A 23,579-nucleotide genomic window follows, 5' to 3' on the forward strand; every position below is an offset into this window, starting at 1 on the left:
GAAGTATGTCCATACGCAAGTTCTCTAAGGGATTTGTTGTATTCCCCAACTGTAGACCAAGATCTAGACATGATTGGGCTCAAAAGCTAAGTAACTATATTACAAAGCCAAAATTTGGTTTTTAATGGGTTTGGATTTTTGGGAAAAATTTGTTTTTTTTTTTATTTTTTTTTTATGGGAAAATTTTGGTTTTTATGGGTTTTGAAAACTTTGGTTTTTATGGGATTAAAAATTTGGTTTTTGAAATTAGGAGCATTTTTTTTTTGTGTTGGGTTTTGAAGCCCAAATTTTAGTTTTAAAGAAACTACAAGCCTAACAGACAACTAAATTACAAGCCCAAATAAAGAAAAAGAAAAAAATAAAAATAAAAATAAAATTATTACAATCCCAAATAAAAAAATAAAATTAAAATAATTATTACATGTCCAAAAACATAATTACAATTACAAGCCCAAAAGAGAATAACAATACAAACCAAAAAAATTACTAGCCCAAAAAATTTGGGTTTGGGTTTAGGCTTACCTTTTTGGAGGGAAGCCCAGTTGGGCTTTTATCCCTTTTCTTAAGTTGCACAAGCCCAGTTGGGCTTTGGATCTTCCTAAACTTTTGCTTCAACACTCAAGGCCCAGTTGGGCTTTGGTCTTTCTTCTGTGGCTTGTATTACAGACCAGTTTGGCCTGGGTTCTAGCTGCAGCTTTGGTTCAGCAGGTTTCACTCTTAGCAGCACAGCATCCAGCCCAGCAGCTCACAGGCTTCAAATTCAGCTAGAACAGCAGGCAGCAAGGGCAGCAACAAGGGTAGTTCAGCAGCAACAGGATGCAACAGCAGCCACAGCAGCTCAGCAGCAGTCTTGGCCTGGCACAAGCAGGAGCACCACAGCAGCACAAGAGCACCAGCAGCAGCAGGAGAGCAGGAGTACATCAGCAGAGGATGGCAGCAACAACAGGAAGCAGCAGCAGCAGCAGCAACACCTGTTGGCTCAAAAAGAGAAGTAAGTTTCTCTTGAAAAAGAAACAATCAGGGATCAATACAGCAGTGATATGCAAACTAAGATGCAAACTAATATGCAATATGCAAGATGCTAATGCAAGTTACACTAAGATGCAGTTAACCTAAGATGCAATGCAAAACATTAAGATGCACAGCAAGTTATGCAAAAACAGCAAAATAAGATACAAAAAAAAAAAACTTAACACACAACGCCAAGTCCCCGGCAACGGCGCCAAAAACTTGGTAGGCCGGGGATGATGTATAAAATTAAGAGCAAAAGAAATAGGCCTACGGTTATACCGCAAGTGCACGGTGTAGTTGTAGTGAGTGTGCAAATACGGGTCGTATCCACAGGGACTGGGTGTGTGTTGAGATTCTCCTAAGCTAATTCTATATGCAAGGCAGTGACAAAAAATAACTGTGAGATGTTGGCAGTGAGGGAAGGAAGCAAAGCAAGTGACTAAGAATGACAGTGGAAAAAGTAGTGAAGAAAATGAAAACAGTGAGAAAATGATACTAAGGTTCCCAACTCCACCACTAACTTATATTATGCATTCACTGAATACACACTCCTTTCCTTGTGATGACATGGGTTAAGATGTTGGTCTTACCTATATCTAAGAAGTTTCCCCGCTAGAGAAATCAAAACCAATTAGAGTATTGCTCCATAGTGCTAATTGTCTACCTAAAGAACAACTAGCCTAAGGCTCAACAGTGGCCCGGTTTAGCATGATTGGTGGCTATGTCCACATAGAGTAATTCTAACTACAATGCATACATGGCATGTATTGTGAAAGCTAAATGCAGACATGCTAGTTTGATTATCTCCTAGGCATTTTTAACATTCAAGAATGCATTATCAGTGTACACAAAACAGCAGGTTAGGGCTTCATTGAGACCCTCAGCCACAGAACTAGAACATGAACTGAAATTGAAAAAACATTGCATTCAAATTTAACATGAACTGAAAATGTGCAAAACAATTGAAAATAACACAGTTGAGGAACTGGCTAGTCCAGTCCTGTTGGATGAAGCTCTGGCTAACCCAGGCATGCTTTACAACAACACCCACAACCCATATTTATACCCAATTACATAATTAGGGTTCATACACCCAATTCCCCAAAATCCCCAAATACAGTTGAAATTAGGGTTTGTAGAAACTTACCCATACTTCTCGAATTTCACTCCTACGCTTCTACCCACTCTGTATCTGCCTCTCCTGGTCCTTTTCCTGCTCTAGCTCGACCTAATTCACTATTTTCACATGCTTAGGGTTTTAGAGAAACGTGTGAAATTAGTGAAGTAGATGGCTCAAGAGAAGGGGCGAGATAGTTGGTGATGGGATTTGGAAGAGGGGTGTGGTGGTGGTTGGATTTCTCGTGGCTGTAAGACAGAGTTGGTGGTGGTGATGGAGAAGGTGGTGGTTGTTTCTCTGCAGAGGGATGTGGGAGGTGAAGTCGATGGTTTTGGGAGAAGGGTGTGTTTGGCGATGGGTATAGGTGTTCGATACCTATGGTGTGTAGCGGGATCATCGAGTTCTATGTTTGGCGAATCTCGACCGTGGGATATGGAGATGAAAGATCAATCTGACGGTGAGATGAAGTGGATCCTGCAGCGACCGTTGGATTATATAATACAACAAAATTAACGACACCAGATGGAGTTAGGTGTTGTAGTGTTAAGCGGAAGTATCGAGGTTTGATGCGCAGGCAAAGAAGCGACCGTAGGATGCAGATGCGATCCAATCTGACGGTCGGAATGAAGGCGGGTATGGATATAGAAAATGGGTTTGGGTAAGGGTTTTGGGCCTTGGGTATGCCAAGCCCATATCTTCTTTAAGAACAATTCTTCCTTCTTGAGCCCATTCCTAGCTTTTTTGAACGTGCGCTCCATTCTTTGCGGCTTCCTTGCGTAATTCTTCCCGGCTTTTCACTACTTTTCTGCTCTTTTCGCTCCGCGACTCATCCGAACTTCATTTATTACCTAAAAATGCAAGATTAAGTAAGAAAAATATTTATTCTTGAAAACAATGAAAATACAGAATATGGGATAAAATGTAGAATTAATGCACAAAAGATGAGTTAATTGCCAATAAAAAGGGACAAGTATATACAATATTTGGCACTCATCAGTCCCGAGACAATATGGGTCGCGTCCCATAACCAGGACACCACTGGGCCACGTCCCACGCCACACTGGCTAGTGTCCCGCGCCACCAAACGACACATGGCACCACTGACAGTGCCCCGTGCCACGACTTGGTTAGCTATCAACTTGGTCGTGCCCCGCGCCACGACTTGGCTAGTTACCAACTTGGCAGTCCCAAGACACGATCTGGCTAGCTATCAATTTGGTCTCCCCGTACCACGATTTGACTAACTACCAACTTGGTTGTCCCGCACCATGATTTGAATTGATACCAACTTGGTCATCCAGCACCACAACTTGGTTAGGTATTAACTTATGGCCTTTTTATGCCAAACTTTCTAGCTATCAAACTTGGCAATTTTATGCCAATTTGGCTAGCTATCAACTTTGGTCGTTTTATGCCAAATTGAATAGTTATTAAATTGGTGCTGCTTCGAGCCACTTCGTGTCTTGCGCCACCAAATGTCCCAAGCCATCTTGGCCACGCCTCCCAAGACGTGGATATTGTTATGGTACATGTGCACATTATTGTGTCTATCATAATCAAATATGCCATGAAATACGTCATTGTCATAAGCTTACAAACAATGTCATCTTACGGTAAACTTCTTATTACATACAGATAACCTTGGATCTGAGTTATCTCTTCAAGCTATGTCACTTCGACAAGGTCTGGCTAGCTTAGGCCGATTACTCAGTCAAATACATCGTACAAACCTAGTTAAGACACGAGATAGTCCATGATTCTACTAATTAATTCCTACGAGAAATCAAAACATGTCACATGGGGGAATTATTCATGGGTATTGGTCGGTGGTTTACATTAACATGCGGCGTGACAACACCCCATGATAAGGAAGTAACAAGTAGTTTTGACAGTTAGTAGCGGTTAAAGGAGTAATGGCTTACAAGCTTCTAGAAACTTCCCTAGCATAACGGGAGTAACTTTACCATTACCTCCACTATCTCCATCTCCTCATCTCTTCACGACTTCCACTACTTATAAGGAAACAATGAGTTTTCCCTACAACTATAAATAGGCGCCTTTGCCTATTCAGAAGAACATAACAAGCTTATCATTTTTCAACTCTGCTTCTTTCATAGTTCGACAATCTCAAACACAACAATTCAATCTCCACTGATTTCCTCAACTTTCTTTTTTTTCCCTCCCTTAAGATCAACCCATCTTGTCTCTTTGTAACTGAAGCAAAACGTGAACGACCAATTTCTTGGTTTAGGCTCGTTTTGTATGATTTTGATTTTCAAACCTAAAGAATGTACTTAGACAGTACATTGTTTTACCTAGGAGTAATTATTGGGTATTAACACCACCATTTATCCTTCCAAAATTTAACTGCCTTGCTGTTGACAATTCTGATAGAAGAGTTCATATGTAACAATATTTGCTTTTTTTCAATGGATTTCGAATACCCTTTACCGAGTGGTTTTCAGTACACTTTATCCCACACGTCACGTACATATGATTTAGTTTATATTGCAAAAAAAAATCTCCATAGAGCATTCTTCTCCACTGAGTATCTCAAACCCTATTTATTTAGCAATATTTGTTTGTAGCTCTGAGATTTCTCAGTCTAATATCCCAACTCCTTTGTATTTCTAAGTTTTATTTATGCTACCAAGTACATTTTATTTTTCTCAATGGTTGCAACCAATAAAAAAAAATCTCATGATCTTAGTCATTCTCTGAACCCACATAAGTATCTACATATGTATACATACAGCCTTGCAAATGATGAGTTGATGAGAGTGATTTTCTGAGTCTTGGACATCAACCTCCTCCGCCACGTTGCTAAGTTTGCATTTCTCAATTATTAATTCCTATTTTGAAGTTTGTTTCCATGAACATCCAAGAGGCATTCCTAGATATTTAAATGAAATACTCTTTATTCTGTAATGCATGATCTTTGATTTTGCTGTCTTTTATACTGGTTATGGTATTTTTCGCCGGATTCACTCTCAATCCAGTAAATGATTCACAGATTTGCAACACAACCAACAGATTCTTAACAACTTTTTTTTTTGCATCTAAGAATATGATAGTGTCATTTGCAAATTGCAGATGAAAGGCGCTAGTTTCAGAATTGATGTGGAAGCCAAAAACGATGTTAAAAGTTTCTTCTTTATTAAGTAGTTTTGTGAGCACCTTCTACTAGAATAAATAAGAAAGGATACAATAAACCTCCTCATCTAAGTCCTTTTTAGTGTTGAAATTTTGTCTTGGAGATTCCGTTTAGCATAATTGAAGATTGACCAGTTAAAATAGGATGGTTCAGTGTTCATGTACCTCTTTATTAATGAAGTTCTAGCAAATGTATTCATTTGTTCTCCAGTCTTCAATCTTCGAGTTCAATGATGTTTGATACTCAACCACCATACTCTAATCCTAGTCCGGGACTTGACTTTAGTAGACTTAAAATCAAGATATATATATGTATATACAGTTTTGTGAATCTCACATTGACAACAAGCTTGACATAGAAAAACTTGCGTTTTCAACCTAACATAACTCTAACACCTATTGTAATCCAACTAATGTACCGAAATCACTCTTAGTTGACAACTAATATTTGCTAGCATACATTCATATATTTTACTAGTATAGTAACTAAAGATATACAAACCTATGTATATGATTTTGGGATATCTAAAAGATATCAGAATATCTCAGATTTGGGGTATCGCCTTGAGAGTAAAATACTTGAAATTAAATAATATGAGTTATGCACATGTTCCAATGACTATGTCGATATTGTGTAAATATTCCAAGTTCAATTCGTGTATATATCGATTTTTGTACAAATCCGAAGATCACCAAACATATCGAAAATACTAATACAAATTAAACTCTAAACATGATCGGACATGAACAGTTCTGCACCTAGGATCGGTCCTTGCCACAAGGGATCAATCCCGAACTCTCTTTCGACTATGAAACAGAATTCCTTGACTAATCTTAGGGAAAAATTCAGAGAGTTAACTGATATCTCTGAATACCAGGAAGAACTAAATGATCTTCTCATGTCCCATCAATGAGATCGAAATAATTCTCCTCTCAAGCTCCTAGGAGTGATTTGACGCGTTTTTAGTTAACTCCTTGTAGGAATTTTATTCTTATTGTTTTAAGGAGGTGTTTGAGGGTGAAAACGATTTCTGCTGATTTTGGTAATTTCGGGTGTGTGGGTGAGAAACGAGTTTAAACCCTAAACAATATACTGCAAGGGAGTACTTTAGATTCGAGAGATCCATATGTACAAATCCGGCCTAAACCAAGAAATGGACGTTCCAGACTTGCTTCGGTCACAGAGTGAAGGAGAAGGGTTATTTTTGGGGAGGGAAGCGAAGAGAGTGTTGACACCAGAATAGTTGATTCTGGAAGAGTAGTTGTTTCACGACTTGTATCAGAAAGTGGGAGCTAATAGATGGAAAGCTAGCGAATATTTTCTGAGTGTTGTATCCTCCTGACCTGAACTTGATGTTCGGTGGAAATAGGTAATGCATATTTATATAAGTCGAAGTGAAACGTACTCTGGTCTCGTAAGAAATGGAAAACGGATGAGTAAATGGGAGGAGGTGGTAACCGGTAACGCCTGGAATTGATGTTCCATAAAAGAAAGCGTTTCACCATTACTCCCTGTATTTACTAACCGCATCATCCTTACAACACTATATTATAATGGGCGTAGAGTACGCCGCACGCTGTAAACCGCCAAACCAATACCCAATGAGCATCCCCCAGTTTGTGACATGTGTTGATGTCTTGAGCATTTTCGTGGAAAACATGTAGAATGTTGTTGTTCGGCAAGTTAAGCTTGGGAGACTTGCCGGCTCGGTGGTGACCTTCGACGGTCGAGATTTTGCATCTTGAGAGGAAGGCTAGCCATTGATTATTGCAACCCTTCGTTTGGTAGCCAGTGACATGAAAGCATGGCCGATACGGCTTTAATATGGCCTAGTTTAGGCCCGGCCAAAAGTTAGGGTTTTGGCTTTGTTTGGGCGCAACCAAACTAGGGCTTGGCGTCGGGCCAAAGGTTGCCATGCGTTAGCTGGTAACCTTGGACGGCTAAGATATGCATCTTAGATGGAAAAGTGGTCGTTGATCTTCGCAAGCCTTTGTTTCGGTAGCCACATAGGGAAGGCCGACATGGTATGGCGTGACAAGGTGGTTGGAATGCCATTGACACATGTGGCATGGCTGGCATGCCTTGGCGCGGTTTGGACGTAGCCAAAATAAAGGTTTTGGCATTGGGACAAAGGTTACCATACGTTGGTTGGCGACCTTGGACGGCTAAGATTTGCATCTTAGTTGGAAGGATGGTCGTTGATCGTCGCCAGCCTTTGTTTTGGTAACCGCATAGGGAAGACCGGTATGGTATGGCGCGACAAGGTGGCTGGCATGCCATTGGCACATGTGGCATGGCCGGCATGCCTTGGCGCGGTTTGGGCGTGACCAAAACTAGGGTTTTGGCGTTGGACCAACGGTTACCATGTGTTGGTTGGTGACCTTGGACGACTGAGATTTGTATCTAAGATGGAAGGGTGGCTGTTGATTGTCGCACGCCTTTGTTTTGGTAACCGCATAGGGAAGGCTGGCATGACATGGCGCGGCAAGGTGGCTGGCATGCCATTGGCATGGACGGTATGCCTTGGCGCAGTTTGGGCGTGACCAAAACTAGGGCTTTGGCGTTGGGCCAAAGGTTACCATGTGTTGTTGGTGACCTTGGACGACTGAGATTTGCATCTAAAGACGTTGATTGTCGCACGCCTTCGTTTTGGCAGCCGTGAAGGGATGGCTGGCATGGCATGGCTTAGGCGCGGCAAGGTGGATGGCGCGGCATGCCATTGGCACAAATGGCATGGCTAGTATGCCTTGGCGCGGTTTTGGGCGTGACCAAAACTAGGGTTTTGGCGTTGGTCCAAAGGTTACCATGTGTTGGTTGGTGACCTTAGACGGCTGAGATTTGCATTTAAATTGGAAGCGTGGTCGTTGATTGTCGCACGCCTTCGTTTTGGCAGTCGTGAAGGGAAGGCCGTCATGGCATGGCTTAGGCGCGGCAAGGAGGATGGCGCGACATGCAATTGGCACATGTGGCATGGTCGGCATGCCTTGGTGTGGTTTAGGCGCGGCCAAACTAGGGTTTTGGCATTGGGCCAAAGGTTACAATGCGTTGGTTGGTGACCTTGGACGGCTAAGATTTGCATCTAAGATGGAAGGGTGGCCGTTGATTGTCGCACACCTTTGTTTTGGCAGCCGTGAAGGGAAGGCGCGGCAAGGTGGATAGCGCGACATCCTATTGGCACATGTGGCATGGTCGGCATGCCCTGGCGTGGCCAAACTAGGGTTTGGCGTTGGGACAAAGGTTACCATACGTTGTTTGGAGACCTTGGACGGCTAAGATTTGCATCTAAGATGGAAGGGTGCCCGTTGATCATCGCACGCCTTCGTTTTGGTAGCCGCGAAAGGAAGTCCGGCATGGGTTAGGCGCGGAAAGGTGGATGGCGCGGCATGCCATTGGCACATATGGCATGGCCAGTATGCCTTGGCGCGGTTTGGGAGTGACCAAAACTAGGGTTTTGGCGTTGGGCCAAAGGTTACCATGTGTTGGTTGGTGACCTTAGATGGCTGAGATTTGCATCTACATTGGAAGGGTGGTCGTTGATTGTCGCACGCCTTCGTTTTGGCAGCCGTGAAGGGAAGGTCGGCATGGCATGGCTTAGGCGCGGCAAGGTGGATGGCGTGGCATGCTATTGGCACATGTGGCATGGTCGGCATGCCTTAGCGTGGTTTAGGCGCGACCAAACTAGGGTTTTGGCGTAGGGCCAAAGGTTACCATGTGTTGGTTGGTGACCTTGGACGGCTGAGATTTGCATCTAAGATGGAAGGGTGGCCGTTGATTGTCGCACGCCTTAGTTTTGGAAGCCGTGAAGGGAAGGCCGACATGGCATGGCTTAGTCGCGGCAAGGTGGATGGCGCGACATGTCATTGGCACATGTGGCATGTTCGGCATGCCTTGGCGTGGTTTAGGCGCGACCAAACTAGGGTTTTGGCGTTGGGCCAAAGGTTACCATGCGTTGGTTGGTGACCTTGGACGGATGAGATTTGCATCTAAGATGGAAGGGTGGCCGTTGATCATCGCACGCCTTCGTTTTGGTAGCCTCGAAGGGAAGTCCGGCATGGCATGGGTTAGGCGCGGCAAGGTGGATGGCGTGGCATGCCATTGGCACATATGGCATGGTCGGCATGCCTTGGCGTAGTTTAGGCGCGGCCAAACTAGGGTTTTGGCGTTGGGCCAAAGGTTACCATGCGTTGGTTGGTGACCTTGGAAGGCTGAGATTTGCATCTAAGATGGAAGGGTGGACGTTGATTGTCGCACGCCTTCGTTTTGGAAGCCATGAAGGGAAGGACGGCATGGCATGGCTTAGTCGCGGCAAGGTGGATGGTGAGACATGCCATTGGCACATGTGGCATGGTCCGCATGCCTTGGCGTGGTATAGGCGCTGCCAAACTAGGGTTTTGGCGTTGGGCCAAAAGTTACCATGCGTTGGTTGGTGACCTTGGACGGATGATATTTGCATCTAAGATGGAAGGGTGGTCGTTGATTGTCGTACGCCTTCGTTTTGGCAGCCGTGAATGGATGGCGGGCATGGCATGGCTTAGGCGCGGCAAGGTGGATGGCGCGGCATGCCATTGGCACATGTGGCATGGTCGGCATGCCTTAGCGTGGTTTAGGCGCGACCAAACTGGGGTTTTAGCGTTGGGCCAAAGGTTACCATGCGTTGGTTGGTTACCTTGGACGGCTGAGATTTGCATCTAAGATGGAAACGTAGCCGTTGATTATCGTACGCCTTCGTTTTGGAAGTCGTGAAGGGAAGGCGAGGCATGCCATTGGCACATGTGGCATGGTCGGCATGCCTTGGCATGGTTTAGGCGCGGCCAAACTAGGGTTTTGGCGTTGGGCCAAAGGTTACCATGCGTTGTTTGGAAACCTTGGACGGGTAATATTTGCATCTAAGATGGAAGGATGGCCGTTGATCATTGCACGCCTTCATTTTGGTAGCCGCGAAGGGAAGTCCGACATGGCATGGCTTAGGCGCGGCAAGGTGGATGGCACGGCATGCCATTGGCACATGTGGCATGGTCGGCATGCCTTGGCGTGGTTTAGGCGCGGTCAAACTAGGGTTTTTGCGTTGGGCCAAAGGTTACCATGCGTTGGTTGGTGACCTTGGACGGCTGGGATTTGCATCTAAGATGGAAGGGTGGCCGTTGATTGTCGCACGCCTTCGTTCTGGCAGCCGTGAAGGGAAGGCTGGCATGGCATGTCTTAGGCGCGGCAAGGTGGATGACGCTGCATGCCATTGGCACATGTGGGATGGTCGGCATGCCTCGGAGTGGTTTAGGCGCGGCCAAACTAGGGTTTTGGCGTTGGGACAAAGGTTACCATGCGTTGTTTGGCGACCTTGGACGGCTAAGATTTGCATCTAAGATGGAAGGGTGGTTGTTGATCATCGAACGCCTTCGTTTTGGTAGCCGCATAGGGAAGGCCGGCATGGTTTGGCGCGACAAGGTGGTTGGCATGCCATTGGCACATGTGGCATGGCATGGCTTGGCGCGGTTTGGCGTGGCCAAAACTCGGGTTTGGGCCAAAGGTTACCATCCGTTGTTTGGCGACCTTGGACGGCTAAGATTTGTATCTAAGATGGAAGGGTGGACATTGATCATCGTACGCCTTCGTTTTGGTAGCTGCATAGGGAAGGTCGGCATGGTATGGCGCAACAAGGTGGTTGGCATGCCATTGGCACATGTGGTACGGCTGGCATGGTTGGCATGCCTTGGCGCGGAGGTGCGGCTGGCATGGAGTGCCATTGGCGCAGTGATGCGGCTTGCATGGTTGGGATGCCTTGGCGCGGAGGTGCGGCTGGCATGGTTGGCATGCCTTGGCACGGAGGTGCGATTGGCATAGAATGCCATTGGCGCAGTGGTGCAGCTGGCATGGTTTGCATGCCTTGGCGCGGAGGTGCGGCTGGCATGGTTGGCATCCCTTGGCGCGGATATGTTGCTGGCATGGTATGCCATTGGCACAGTGGTGTGGCTGGCATGGTTGGCATGCCTTGGCGCGGTAGCATGAGAATTAGGGTTTGGCATAGATGATGTCAGTCAATGTTAAGGGTTCTGCCGTGGAACGTGACCCATGTAAAAAAAATGGTACCCCGATAATTCTTACGTAGGCAGGCTGATTGATTCAATAAATGTGCTAATGGTCATAGTGACGCCATGTCAGATGTACAGTTTTACGATTTTGACCCTAAGCTAAAAACCACCATCAACATTAAGTCCCTTGCTTAGCTCGGAAAAGGAGCATTGTTGCGAGGTAAGCATAAGATGGTGATAGGCGAGGATAAAAATCGAAATGACAGGTCGTGAAAAGATGGTCAGGAATTTCCGAATAACCTTTTTCGAGAGGTAAGGAGAGTTCATTATCCTCATGTTTGGCGGCCTTGCGTAGATTATATTTGTGGTGTAGACCGTGAAGTGGTGAGATGAAGATCGTCGGCTTAGTATGGCCATGTATCACCTTGGTTGGGTTAGGGAACATCATGACGCTGGCTTGGCGAGTTGTTGGTGTTGGCGCGGCAAGTCATGGCGTGGACGGCTTGGCATGGTGGGACCAAGGTAATGGCGTGGACGGCTTGGCATGGTGGGTCCAAGGCAATGGCACGAACGTTTTGACATGGTGGGGCCAAGCAAGGCGCGGTTTGGTGAGGCAAATCATATGGACGGCTTGTACAAGGCATGGTGCGGACGGCTTGGCATGGTGGGGCCAAGGCAATGGCGCGGTTTGGTGAGGCAAAGCATGCGCGGACGGCTTGGCATGGTGATTTGTCTTAGCGGGCCCGGTTGCCTCTTTTCCTTACTTGACACAAATAGGAAGTCATTTCCTTATTCAAACTCCCAAGTACCACGTCTATAAAAGGGGGCCGACCTCTCCTTTTATTTCACACCTTTATATTTTATTTTATTTTTATTCTGGCCGTGTGGTAACAGTAAAGTGGACGAGCGAATCACAGGTATGTCTTCCAGCACTTCCTCTTTAACTTGTTTTTCTTGTTTTCTTGTGTTAGTGCAAACCCTAGCTGTAGGCGTACCTTTTCATGAACTTGTAAAAATATTGTTCTTTTGTGTTGGTATGAATCCTAGCCGTAAATATGCTTTGCGTGAACTTATAGTAACATTTAGGCGTGAATACCGTAGTAATGTTGGTCGCCTCAATTACTGTGCAAAGTAGGCATGCATGAGCTAGTAACTGTCATTCCCTTCCCGTGAAAACCTAGCTCCTAGGGTTTCCTTCCTTCTCCTGATGTGTCCGAGTGTATTGTTCCCATGGTGGGGCGCGCCTCCTCGTCCGGGCGTAAATTTCCTGCTGCAGGGTACGACCTTGGCATGAGGTGGTGATGCAGGGTATGTAAGTCCCCATTTCTTTGCTCATGCGCATTATGACTTTGCAACAAAGCCAAACATAGTAGTTATTTCGAAGGTAAAAGTAGCGTGAGAGAATTTCGTTAGGATGTCATTTGAGAAAAGTTCTGCCATACCGAAAAATATTGGCAATTCCAAGCCAAACATAGACGATGAGTTCTTTACAACATCCGCCACAATTAGGAAAAATCATCCTAAGTATGTGTCAATTCTTCTGACTGGTCCGGAAAGTGAAGGAGAGACCCGGTCAGTTCGGCCTGGAGGTGTAATAAGGTTTTGTCTTCACAGGAAAGGGTATTCTGCTTCTCCCATTGAATTTAAAATCTGTGTGAGTCCGTTGCATCCCTTTGAGAAATAGATGAGATTCATGATGAGCCAGGAATGTGTAAAAGCCAGTTTGACCAAGGCGCAGATTATTGATGCTGTCGCGGCTTCCGCAGTGTTTCAAATTAGGAAAGATATTCCAGGCTTGGTTGCTTTTTTTTCAGATGGTGTCCAGACACTCACACGGCCATATGCAGGTGGACTGAAATAAATAATTCTTTAGAGAGCGTGGCCATCTTGCTGAACCTTCCCGTAATAGGAAACCTCGATGTCAAGTTGTCTGTAGATGAAAAAGAAATGCGCGCCGCGGTGGTTGCGAAATCAAAAGGATTCGTTCGGAAAGAAAACGAGACGAGGTGCTTCTATGGCTGGTGGGTGTCTCAATGGATTCCTGATGAGTTGGAGCCAAATCAGAAAAATAGTACACTTCATGTCCCAGTGTTCTTGGCTCTTTGGTTATCCATAGATATTTTCGATGACGGCTCTGGTAAGAAGGAGATAAGACAGGAACTTTTCAAGTTTGCCATAAAATTGGAAAAAGGTGTCGTTCTCCCTATTGGCGGATTGTTTCTTGGTTCTCTGTACACATACTTGGATCATCTGGTCGTGGACATGTGCGCTTCAAATGGCTACATGAAAGTGGATTCGTATATTCATGACGCCTTTCTCCAAGCGTGGCTGTGGGAGCACTTCGAAAGGTATGCTCCAAAACCGTTGTCCGTACTTCCCGAGTCTTGGGGTGGTTCTAGGATACTGCGCTGGTCGAATAGGCGCCCAAAGATTGGTTCGAACCTGGTTGGATTCCTTGACAACTCGCACACGGTCAATTTTCGTCCATGGGCTCCGGTGCATGCGTCCATAAATCAGATCAAAACCTTTGCTCCTGCTCCGAGCATGTCCTTGTCTTCTGATATAGAGGATATGAGTGTTTGAGAGATGGTGTTCATGCGAAGCTGCACGCCCGGTCATGTGCCATCTTTCTTTCGAGGATCTTGCAAAGCAGTTTCTTACAATATCGATAGGGCGGCTCGGCATATGGGTTTTGACCAAGGGGTCCTACTCGTTCGTCAGCCGGTTGTTCCAGAAGACTCGTTGCCAACTGTTCTCTATGCTAGTGTTCTTGTGTCGGGTAAAAGTCTCCCTTTTCCGCTCGCGGAACGAAATCCATCAACAACCTCCAAATATAACATATTTTGGGCAGGATGAGTTTGTCGCTATCCATGGATTCATGAATGATGTGGTAGAAAACCGTCGCGGTAAGCCTTCTCTGCGGTTTTAGCGGAACACCCACTGCTGAGGGATCCTTCTTCAACCAAGCGAAAATCCTTTAGCCCAAATGAAAATAGTCCTCAAGCGAAGGAGCGAAGGTCTAAAAGCTGTGCAGATGGTTCCCAGTCAGATTAGACAGCCATACCGACTTTCAGTTCGTCTAATATGCGGGTACGTATGCTTTTCCTCTTGATTTTAGTTGGATCGCGTATATCCTTGTTTCTTTTCTGAGTATCCGTCTTTGTATCTTGCCCAGGGTCTCAGCAGCGTGAACACCTTTACCAAACTTGCAAGTAGTCAGAAAACATCGTTTCTCGAAACGGAGGGTGGCGGTGCTGAGCCTATCCATAGTGATGGGGAACCCGAGAAGGATGAAAATTCAGAGTCCAGTGATGGCGAGAGTAGTTCTTCCGACAGCAGTGCTGAATCTTCCTCTAGTCGGTCTGAAAGCGAATCAGTGAGTCTCCCGCATGTTTTTTCTTTTTTCCTCTCTTCCTTTCTCTTTGGAAACTATCTAATCCGTGATATCATAGGGGGAAGCCGTTTCTGAAGATGGCCCTAAGACAGAGACTGGCGGAGATGCAGCTTTGTCTCCAACTGTGACAGCCGCACCAGGCGACCTTGAAATGGATGTTGATCGAGATGAAAACGTCGTTGTGACTCAGACAATGGAGAGTACTCCAGTGGCCGCAGGTGCAATTGTCGTTAGGAATCCCTTGTCGGTTGCTGATGCAGTCACGGGCGCCACTTTCAACCCTCCATATCTGGTTCCTCATCCGGATCATGTGTTGATCGGGGGATTTAACGTGCCAGCCAAACATGCGGCGCTATACACCAGGATATGGGAAATCTACGGACATATCGCCACGACCAAGAAAATTACTAGTCGAATTACGTTGGTTAAGCGTGTGGAGGAAGCTTTGTCTTCGATTGACGACATGTGCAACGTGACTGGTAATACTGTTTCTGAGGATGTAGTCTCGAGCTGGAGGTTCCATCGTGACACTGTGTAAACTTCGAGTTCAATGTTCCTTGGTTCATTCAAGGTTTCTCTGAGGTTGAAAAGTTGCTGGCCGAAACAGTCGAAGGTCCTTCTGCGGATATGGTGAAGAAGCAAGAAGCGGAAGTCGAAAAGTTTTCCAGGAAGCTGAAGTTGAAGAGGGCGGCTCTCCAAAGAATGAAAGAGGCTTTTTCCAAGAAGAGAAAGCCATTGTTGAAAAACTTTCCTTGAACAAATTTCTGTCTTCTGAACTTCTTATTTTAGGTTTCTTTTTTTTAAAGGAAAATGAAACGCCTAGTTTACGGTTTTGATTACCTGGATTTTTGGTTTGACAGACAAATGTTACTTTGAGGGTTTTGGATTATTATTTGGAAAGAACTGTTTTTAGAATAACGATGCTTTTTGGTTACGATTGCGAATGGTGCAAACATCCCAGGAAAGCCACTGAATCGTGAGCATTGCTTGTCGACAGAGAGCATGAGATGAAACATAACATGGCTATTGGTTTCATCATTCCCGTGAAAACCTGAAGTAGTAAACCACGTATTTGTCTAGGCAAGACTTACTCGGTTTTTGGATCTTCTGGTGAAAAAGGAATCTCCCGGATGTAAGACCTGGTTTTGTGGGAAACATCGCCGTGCTGTGGAAAGTTCCCAGTCATTCCTTGTCATGTTGCCGATCCCTGGGCGGATCGTTTGCTTCTAACCCTTCGGAAGTCCCCAGTCGTCCCTTGTCGTGTCACGACTAGTAATCGAGCCGCCTAGTAGCTGAGTCGTCGATTCCTGAATGGATCGTTTGATTTTACTGTCCTGACGTCTGGGTCGAGGTATGAGATCGAGGATTGAAAATTGACATCATGACTGAAAGATCAACCTCCCACTGTGGTCGCCAATTGTTTGAGGGTGAAAACGATTTCTGCTGATTTTAGTAATTTCGGGTGTGTGGGTGAGAAACGAGTTTAAACCCTAAACAATGTACTGAAAGGGAGTACTTTAGATTCAAGAGATCAATCTGTACAAATATGGCCTAAACAAAGAAATGTCCATTCCAGACTTGCTTCGGTCACAGAGTGAAGGAGAAGGGTTGGTTTTGGGGAGGGAAGCGAAGAGAGTGTTGAGACCAGAATACTTGATTCTGGAAGAGTAGTTGTTTCACGACTTGTATCAAAAAGTGGGAAGCTAACATATGGAAATCTAGCAAATATTTCATGAGTGTTGTATCCTCCTGACCTGAACTTGTTGTTCGGTTGAAATATGTAATGCCTATTTATACAAGTCGAAGTGAAACGCACTCTGGCGTAAGAAATGGAAAACGGATGAGTAAATGGGAGGATGTGGTAACCGGTAACGCCTGGAATTGATGTTCCATAAAAGAAAGCGTTTCACCATTACTCCTGTATTTACTAACCGCCTCATCCTTATGACAATGTCTTATAACGGGCATAGTGTACGTCGCACGCTGTAAACCGCCAAACCAATACCCAATGAGCATCCCCCAGTTTGTGACATGTGTTGATGTCTCGAGTATTTTCGTGGAAAACATGTAGCATGTTGTTGTTCGTCAAGTTGAGCTTGGGAGACTTGCCGGCTCGGTGGGGACCTTCGACGGTCGAGATTTTTCATCTTGAGAGGAAGGGTAGCCGTTGATTATTGCAACCCTTCGTTTGGTAGCTAGTGGCATGAAAGCATGGCCGGTACGACTTTAATATGGCCTAGTTTAGGCGCGGTCAAAAGTTAGAGTTTTGGCTTTGTTTGGGCGCGACCAAACTAGGGATTGGCGTCAGGCCAAAAGTTGCCATGCGTTACCTGGTAACCTTGGACGGATAAGATCTGCATCTTAGATGGAAAAGTGGTCATTGATCTTCGCAAGCCTTTGTTTTGGTAGCCACATAGGGAAGGCCGGCATGGTATGGCGCAGCAAGGTGGTTGGCATGCTATTGGCACATGTGGCATGGCTGGCATGCCTTGGTGCGGTTTGGGCATGACAAAAACAAAGGTTTTGGCGTTGGGCCAAAGGTTACCATGCGTTGGTTGGCGAACTTGGACGACTAAGATTTGTATCTTAGATGGAAGGATGGCCGTTGATCGTCGTCAACCTTTGTTTTGGTACCCGAATAGGAAAGGCCGGCATGGTATGGCGCGACAAGGTGGATGGCATACCATTGGCACATGTGGCATCTACGGCGCGCCTTGGCGCGGTTTGGGCGTGACCAAAACTAGGGTTTTGACGTTGGTCCAAAGATTACCATGTGCTGCTTGGTGACCTTGGACGAATGAGATTTGCATCTAAAATGGAAGGGTTTCCGTTGATTGCCACACGCCTTTGTTTTGGTAACCGCATAGGGAAGGCCAACATGGTATAGCACGGCAAGGTGGCTGGCATGCCATTGGCACCTGTGGCATGGCCGGTATGCCTTGGCGCGGTTTGGGCGTGACCAAAACTAGGGTTTTGGCATTGGGCCAAAGGTTACCATGTGTTGGTTGGTGACCTTGCACGGCTGAGATTTGCATCTAAAATGGAAGGGTGGCCGTTGATTGTCGCACGTCTTCGTTTTGGAAGCCGTGAAGGGAAGGCCGGCATGGCATGGCTTAGGCGCGGCATGCCATTGGCATATGTAGCATGGCCGGTATGCCTTTACGCAGTTTGGGCATGACCAAAACTAGGGTTTTGGCGTTGGGTCAAAGGTTACCATGTGTTGGTTGGTGACCTTGGACGGCTGACATTTGCATCTAAGATGGAAGGGTGGTCGCACGCCTTCGTTTTGGCAGCCGTAAAGGGAAGGCCGACATGGCATGGCTTAGACGCGGCAAGGTGGATGTTGCAGCATGCCATTGGCACATGTGGCATGGTCGGCATGCCTTGGCGTGGTTTAGGCGCGACCAAACTAGGGTTTTGGCATTGGGCCAAAGGTTACCATGCGTTGGTTGGTGACCTTGGACGGCTGAGATTTGCATCTAATATGGAAGGGTGGTCGTTGATTGTCGCAAGCCTTCGCTTTGGAAGCCGTGAATGGAAGGCCGGCATGGCATGGGTTAGGCGCGGCAAGGTGGATGGCGCGGCATACCATTGGCACATGTGGCATGGTCGGCATGCCTTAACGTGCTTTAGGCGCGGCCAAACTAGGGTTTTGGCGTTGGTCCAAAGGTCACCATGCGTTGATTGGTGACCTTGGACGGCTGAGATTTGCATCTAAGATAAAAGGGTGGCCGTTGATTATCGCACGCTTTCGTTTTGGCAGCCGTGAAGGGAAGGCCGTCATGGCTTGGCTTAGGCGCGGCATGCCATTGGCACCTAAGGCATGGCCGGCATGCCTTGGCGTGGTTTAGGCGCGGCCAAACTAGGGTTTTGACGTTGGTCCAAAGGTTACCATGCGTTGTTTGTCGACCTTGGACGGCTAAGATTTGCATCTAAGATGGAAGCGTGGTCGTTGATCATCGCACGCCTTCGTTTTGGTAGCCGCGAAGGGAAGGCCGACATGGCTTAGGCGCGGCATGCCATTGGCACATGTGGCATGGTCGGCATGCCTTGGTGTGGTTTAAGCGCAGCCTAACTAGGGTTTTGGCGTTGGGCCAAAGGTTACCACGCGTTGGTTGGTGACCTTGGACGGCTGATATTTCCATCTAAGATGGAAGGGTGGTCGTTGATTGTCGCACGCCTTCGTTTTGGCAGTCGTGAAGGGAAGGCCGGCATGGCATGGATTAGGCGCGACAAGGTGGATGGCGCGGCATGCCATTGGCACATGTGGCATGGTCGTCATGCCTTGGCGTGGTTTAGGCGCGGCCAAAATAGGGTTTTGGCGTTGGGCCAAAGGTTACCATCCGTTGTTTGGCGACCTTGGACATCTAAGATTTGCATCTAAGATGGAAGAGTGGCCATTGATCATCGCATGCCTTCGTTTTGGTAGCCGCATAGGGAAGGCCGGCATGGTATGGTGCGACAAGGTGGTTGGCATGCCATTGGAACGTGTGGCATGGCATGCCTTGGCGCGGTTTGACGTGGCCAAAACTAGGTTTTGGGCCAAAGGTTACCATGCGTTGTTTGGCGACCTTGGACGGCTAAGATTTGCATATAAGATGGAAGGGTGGTCGTTGATCGTCGCACACCTTCGTTTTGGTATCCGCATAGGGAAGGCCCGCATGGTATGGCGCAACAAGTTTGTTGGCATGCCATTGGCACATGTGGTGCGGCTGGCATGGCATGCCATTGGCGCAGTGGTGCGGCTGGAATGGTTGGCATGCCTTGGCGCGGAAGTGCGGCTGGCATAGCATGCCATTGGCGCAGTGGTGCGGCTGGCATGGTTGGCATGCCTTGGCACGGAGGTGCGCTGGCATGGCATGCCATTGGCGCAGTGGTGCGGCTGGCATGGTTGGCATGCCTTGGCGCGGAGATGTGGCTGGCATGGTATGCCATTGGCACAGTGGTGTGGATGGCATGATTGGCATGCCTTGGCGCGGTGTCATGGCTGGCATGGTCTTCCATTGGCACAGTGGTGTGGCTGGCATGGTTGGCATGCCTTGGCGCGGTGACGTGGCTGGCATGGTCTTCCATTGGCACAGTGGTGCGACTTGCATGGTTGGCATGCCTTGGCGCGGTAGCATGAGAATTAGGGTTCGGCATAGATGATGTCAGTCAATGTTAAGGGTTCTGCCGTGAAACATGACCCATGTAAAAAAAGGGTACCCCGGTAATTCTTACGTAGGCATGCTGATTGATTTAATAAATGTGCTAATGGTCATAGTGACGTCATGTCAGATGTACAGTTTTACGATTTTGACCCTAATCTAAAAACCACCATCAACAGGAGGAACACTAGCTTTTGTAATATTCTATTTATGTGTTTACATTAGCTATTCTAGGTACTATCATCTTGAAATGATTAGTTTATTTATTTAAATTTTATTTTAGCCTGTAGATGAATGTAATGTGTATGTTTATCGATTATCATGTGTGTTGTTTATATTGTGAGATTTTTTTTTGCGCACATATCTTCTAGTAATTAGAACGAATATCCCATATATTCTTATAGGTTAAGCTTTTAACTCTTTCTGTTCATCACTACAAGAGAAGTAAATTATTTTGAGAATTGCAATATTGATCTTCCCATGGTTACATTTTATGAATATATTGTAGGGACTCCGTAAGATATTCTTAGTTGTCACATTTCCTCTCAGAAACCATATATAACTGGAAGGGGATAATATCGAGAACTTTAATCACTACGTTCGTACATGGCTTGAAAATATATAATTCTTGAGTCATATCGCTAAAATTATACTTTTTGTTCGTAACGGGCCTAGAGAATAGTTTTTGTCGGTGATTATTTTTCTCATGAAAGTAATGTATCTTAGTGCCTCTAATATTAAGATTGTTGTTTTTACCTTCATAACTGGTGAAAAGAAAGAAAAGTATTTGGGATATAGACTTACTTTGTTCCTAACTAGAGCTGGCAATCCGAGCCAAAACCCGCGGGTTGGCCCGTCCCGTCCCGTGAAAACTCGTGCCCGTCCCGGATCGTAACTACACAAGACGGGCGCGGGTTGTATAATTAGTGGCTTGTGAAGAAACGGGTTAACCCGTCCCGTCCCGTGCAACCCGCGGGTAACCCGGCTCGGTCCGCACCCACTGCCACTTAGGCTGCTGCGTGTCACACAATGACACAGTTATCTGTTACGTGTCATGTAACATGTTCGTTCCTCTTCATATAAAAGGAAAAAACCCGAGCTCGCCTTCCTCTTCTTTCTTCTTCCCTGACCCTGCTGCAGCGCTGCTGAGTCTCCTACTCTCCTGAGTAAACTTCACAGATTCACAGAAGTGACAGAAAAATTATTAGATTCATCTAAAGATCAAAGACAGGTAATCAGATTTTCTTATTTGTTTTCTTCTTTATATAAATTTTTTGATTAGCCTGCTTGAATAACAAATTGTTTGAAGTCTTGAAGAGAAATACAAGAGCGGATTGATTTTCTGGGCTCGTGAAGATCGGAGGAATACAACAACGAATTGATTTTCTGGGTTCGTGAAGAGTGAATTGATTTTCTGTTCGATTAATAATATGTAAGATGTTTTTTTTTTCATTCGATTTGAGTTCAGTCTTCAGTTTGACTTGTTCTTAGTAGATCTGTTATTCTGTTTGATTTTGAATTTGATTTGATTAAGATTTTTTTGAATTTCACATGTTTTAGTTTATTGTATGATTGTAATTGGTGATGAATCTGATGATTATATATACAAGATCTGTTTGATTTGGTCATGTACTCATGTTGTTCAGTTCCATACTTCCATGATTTATTTGTTGTATTCGTATTCAACAGTTTTGCTTGTGAAATTGAAATGATAGTAATGGTACTATGAGTAATGGGTTGGAATTGAATGAGCAGTTTAGAGTTTGCTTGTGAATTTGAGATATTAATTGTATGAGCTTCAAATTGAATGAGTTTAGTTTGAATTTTGGTTGAGATTTAACATGCTTGATGTGATTGAAATCATATACAAAAGGTCTTTCTTTATTTATCTTGTTTATCTTTTTCGAAGTATCATTCATATTACCAGCATTTTTCTACATTTAAACCAGTGCTGTTACTGCTGTACTTGCATCCTTTTTGTTTTGTAGATTGGAGTTCTAGTGAAATCTTTAAATTTTGGTTTGAGCAGTTTGGATAAGTGGTTGTCCCCTAAATCTGTAAGTACATTTTGTAAATTTAAATCAAATAAAATTTGACTTCTTTATCTTTTATGGTAATTTTCATTCTTTCTGTACACAATCACCATCTGATCGTGTGTTTGGGTTGCAGTGGAGGATGGGGCAGTGGAGGATGTGGAGGAAGTAAGTTCTTATGCGTCTAGTTAGTATGCGTACTTCTTCAATATAAAGCGGGGTAATTATGCAAATTCCATGTTTTTGACTTGAATCTTTTTTTTTGCTTGGTTTATTTTTTCTTGAAATTACAGATTCATATTGAATAGTTGGAGCAACTCAAAGAGAATGTTTTTTGGACAGACAGTTATTTATCACTTACCAATGTCTCCAATTTGCATAGAAAAGAGATTGGAGATGTTTTTTTTGACAGTTCACACTTTTTTGACTAACCACACAATATATATTTTGTGCAGGAAGTGGTTATTAATATGGTACAGTCTCGGAGGTTTATTTTCATTGTTGGAAACTATGTTTATTTTCATTGTTGGAAACTTGGAAATATCATCATGATTCATGAACTGTAAGTCTGTAAGTTGTAACTAAAGTACTTAAGTACTAAACTACTAATGACTAGTATAGTAGTATCTGTGTTTCTTTAAAGGAAAAATTAGTTTAGTTTTGTAATTTTGAGTTTTTGAATTGATATAAAAATGAATTGGATGAATGTTAGGTACTTAGGTTGTAGGAAAGGAACTTTAGATGGGCTGAATATGGCCGGAAATATCCCAAAAATCGGTTTCTGGCGAGTTAACTCAACAAAAACCAGTTCACCCGTGAGCACCCGTGAACCCGCGAGCTTTACCCGGGACGGGCGCGGGTAGGATAAATGACCACCCGTGAAGAATTTCAACCCGCGAGCTCAGGCTGGTATTAACCCGTAACCCGCGGGTTGGTCACAAGCCAGACCCATCCCGCCCGTTTGCCAGCTCTATTCCTAACTGGCGAGTAAATTTGTAATTATCTAAGAAAATACTTCTCTTATAGTTAGAGAAATGTCGCTCATGTTGTTATTTTAGGAATGACGTCAAATAAGGTATAGTTTAATTTGAGCTTGTGGTTACTTAATATATCTTTGTGGGGAGTGTAATTGTGGAATTGTAGGAAATGACTATACATGTATGTCTTCTTGATGAAGACGCTAAGTTTACTTGGTGGAATCATCTAAATAAAAAGCTGGTATGTTATCCCTAGTCTCGATAACTCTTTTGTGTAGTTTCATTACAATCCCTTTGTAGATGGGGAAAACGGTTTACTGGTTTTCTAGGAAAGTGGAGAGTCGAGCGTGATGTCGAGACTCCTCAACCGGGCGAACTGCTGAACCTCACACAGATGCACCGCTGCGAAGGGGGTGCTTAGATTCGGGAAATCAATCTGTATGACTCCGGCCTAAACCAAGACAATGGTCGTTTCAGAGTCAATTCGGTCGCAAATAGGGAGATGGGTTGATCTGTAGGAGGGAATCTGAGAGTTGTGTGGGATCAGTGATGATCAAGGATTGTGGGTGTGTTGAAGGTTTCTACAATATTGCTGAACTGCTGAAGTTGAGTTCTGTGAATAAGTTTATATCGAGTTGTTGACGGATAATGATGATGATTGATGATATCCTGATGTCCTCGATTTAGACTTATTTATATTGCCAGAATGATGTACCACTG

General features: G+C 45.1%; 2 long non-coding RNA genes across 2 annotated transcripts; both read left to right on the top strand.

The window, feature by feature from the left end:
* Positions 1 to 20,965: 20,965 nt before the first annotated feature.
* Positions 20,966 to 21,916, top strand: LOC113320985. The gene is made up of 3 exons (XR_003346392.1): positions 20,966 to 21,080; positions 21,159 to 21,281; positions 21,838 to 21,916. It is a non-coding gene; the product is annotated as an uncharacterized LOC113320985 (long non-coding RNA).
* A 100-nt stretch (positions 21,917 to 22,016) lies between these two features.
* LOC113321668 lies at positions 22,017 to 22,448 on the top strand. Its single transcript, XR_003346827.1, has 2 exons — positions 22,017 to 22,102; positions 22,338 to 22,448. It is a non-coding gene; the product is annotated as an uncharacterized LOC113321668 (long non-coding RNA).
* Positions 22,449 to 23,579: the final 1,131 nt, after the last annotated feature.

The sequence above is a fragment of the Papaver somniferum genome, chromosome 11, assembly GCF_003573695.1.
Source record: "Papaver somniferum cultivar HN1 chromosome 11, ASM357369v1, whole genome shotgun sequence".
NCBI classification, from domain to species: Eukaryota; Viridiplantae; Streptophyta; class Magnoliopsida; order Ranunculales; family Papaveraceae; genus Papaver; species Papaver somniferum.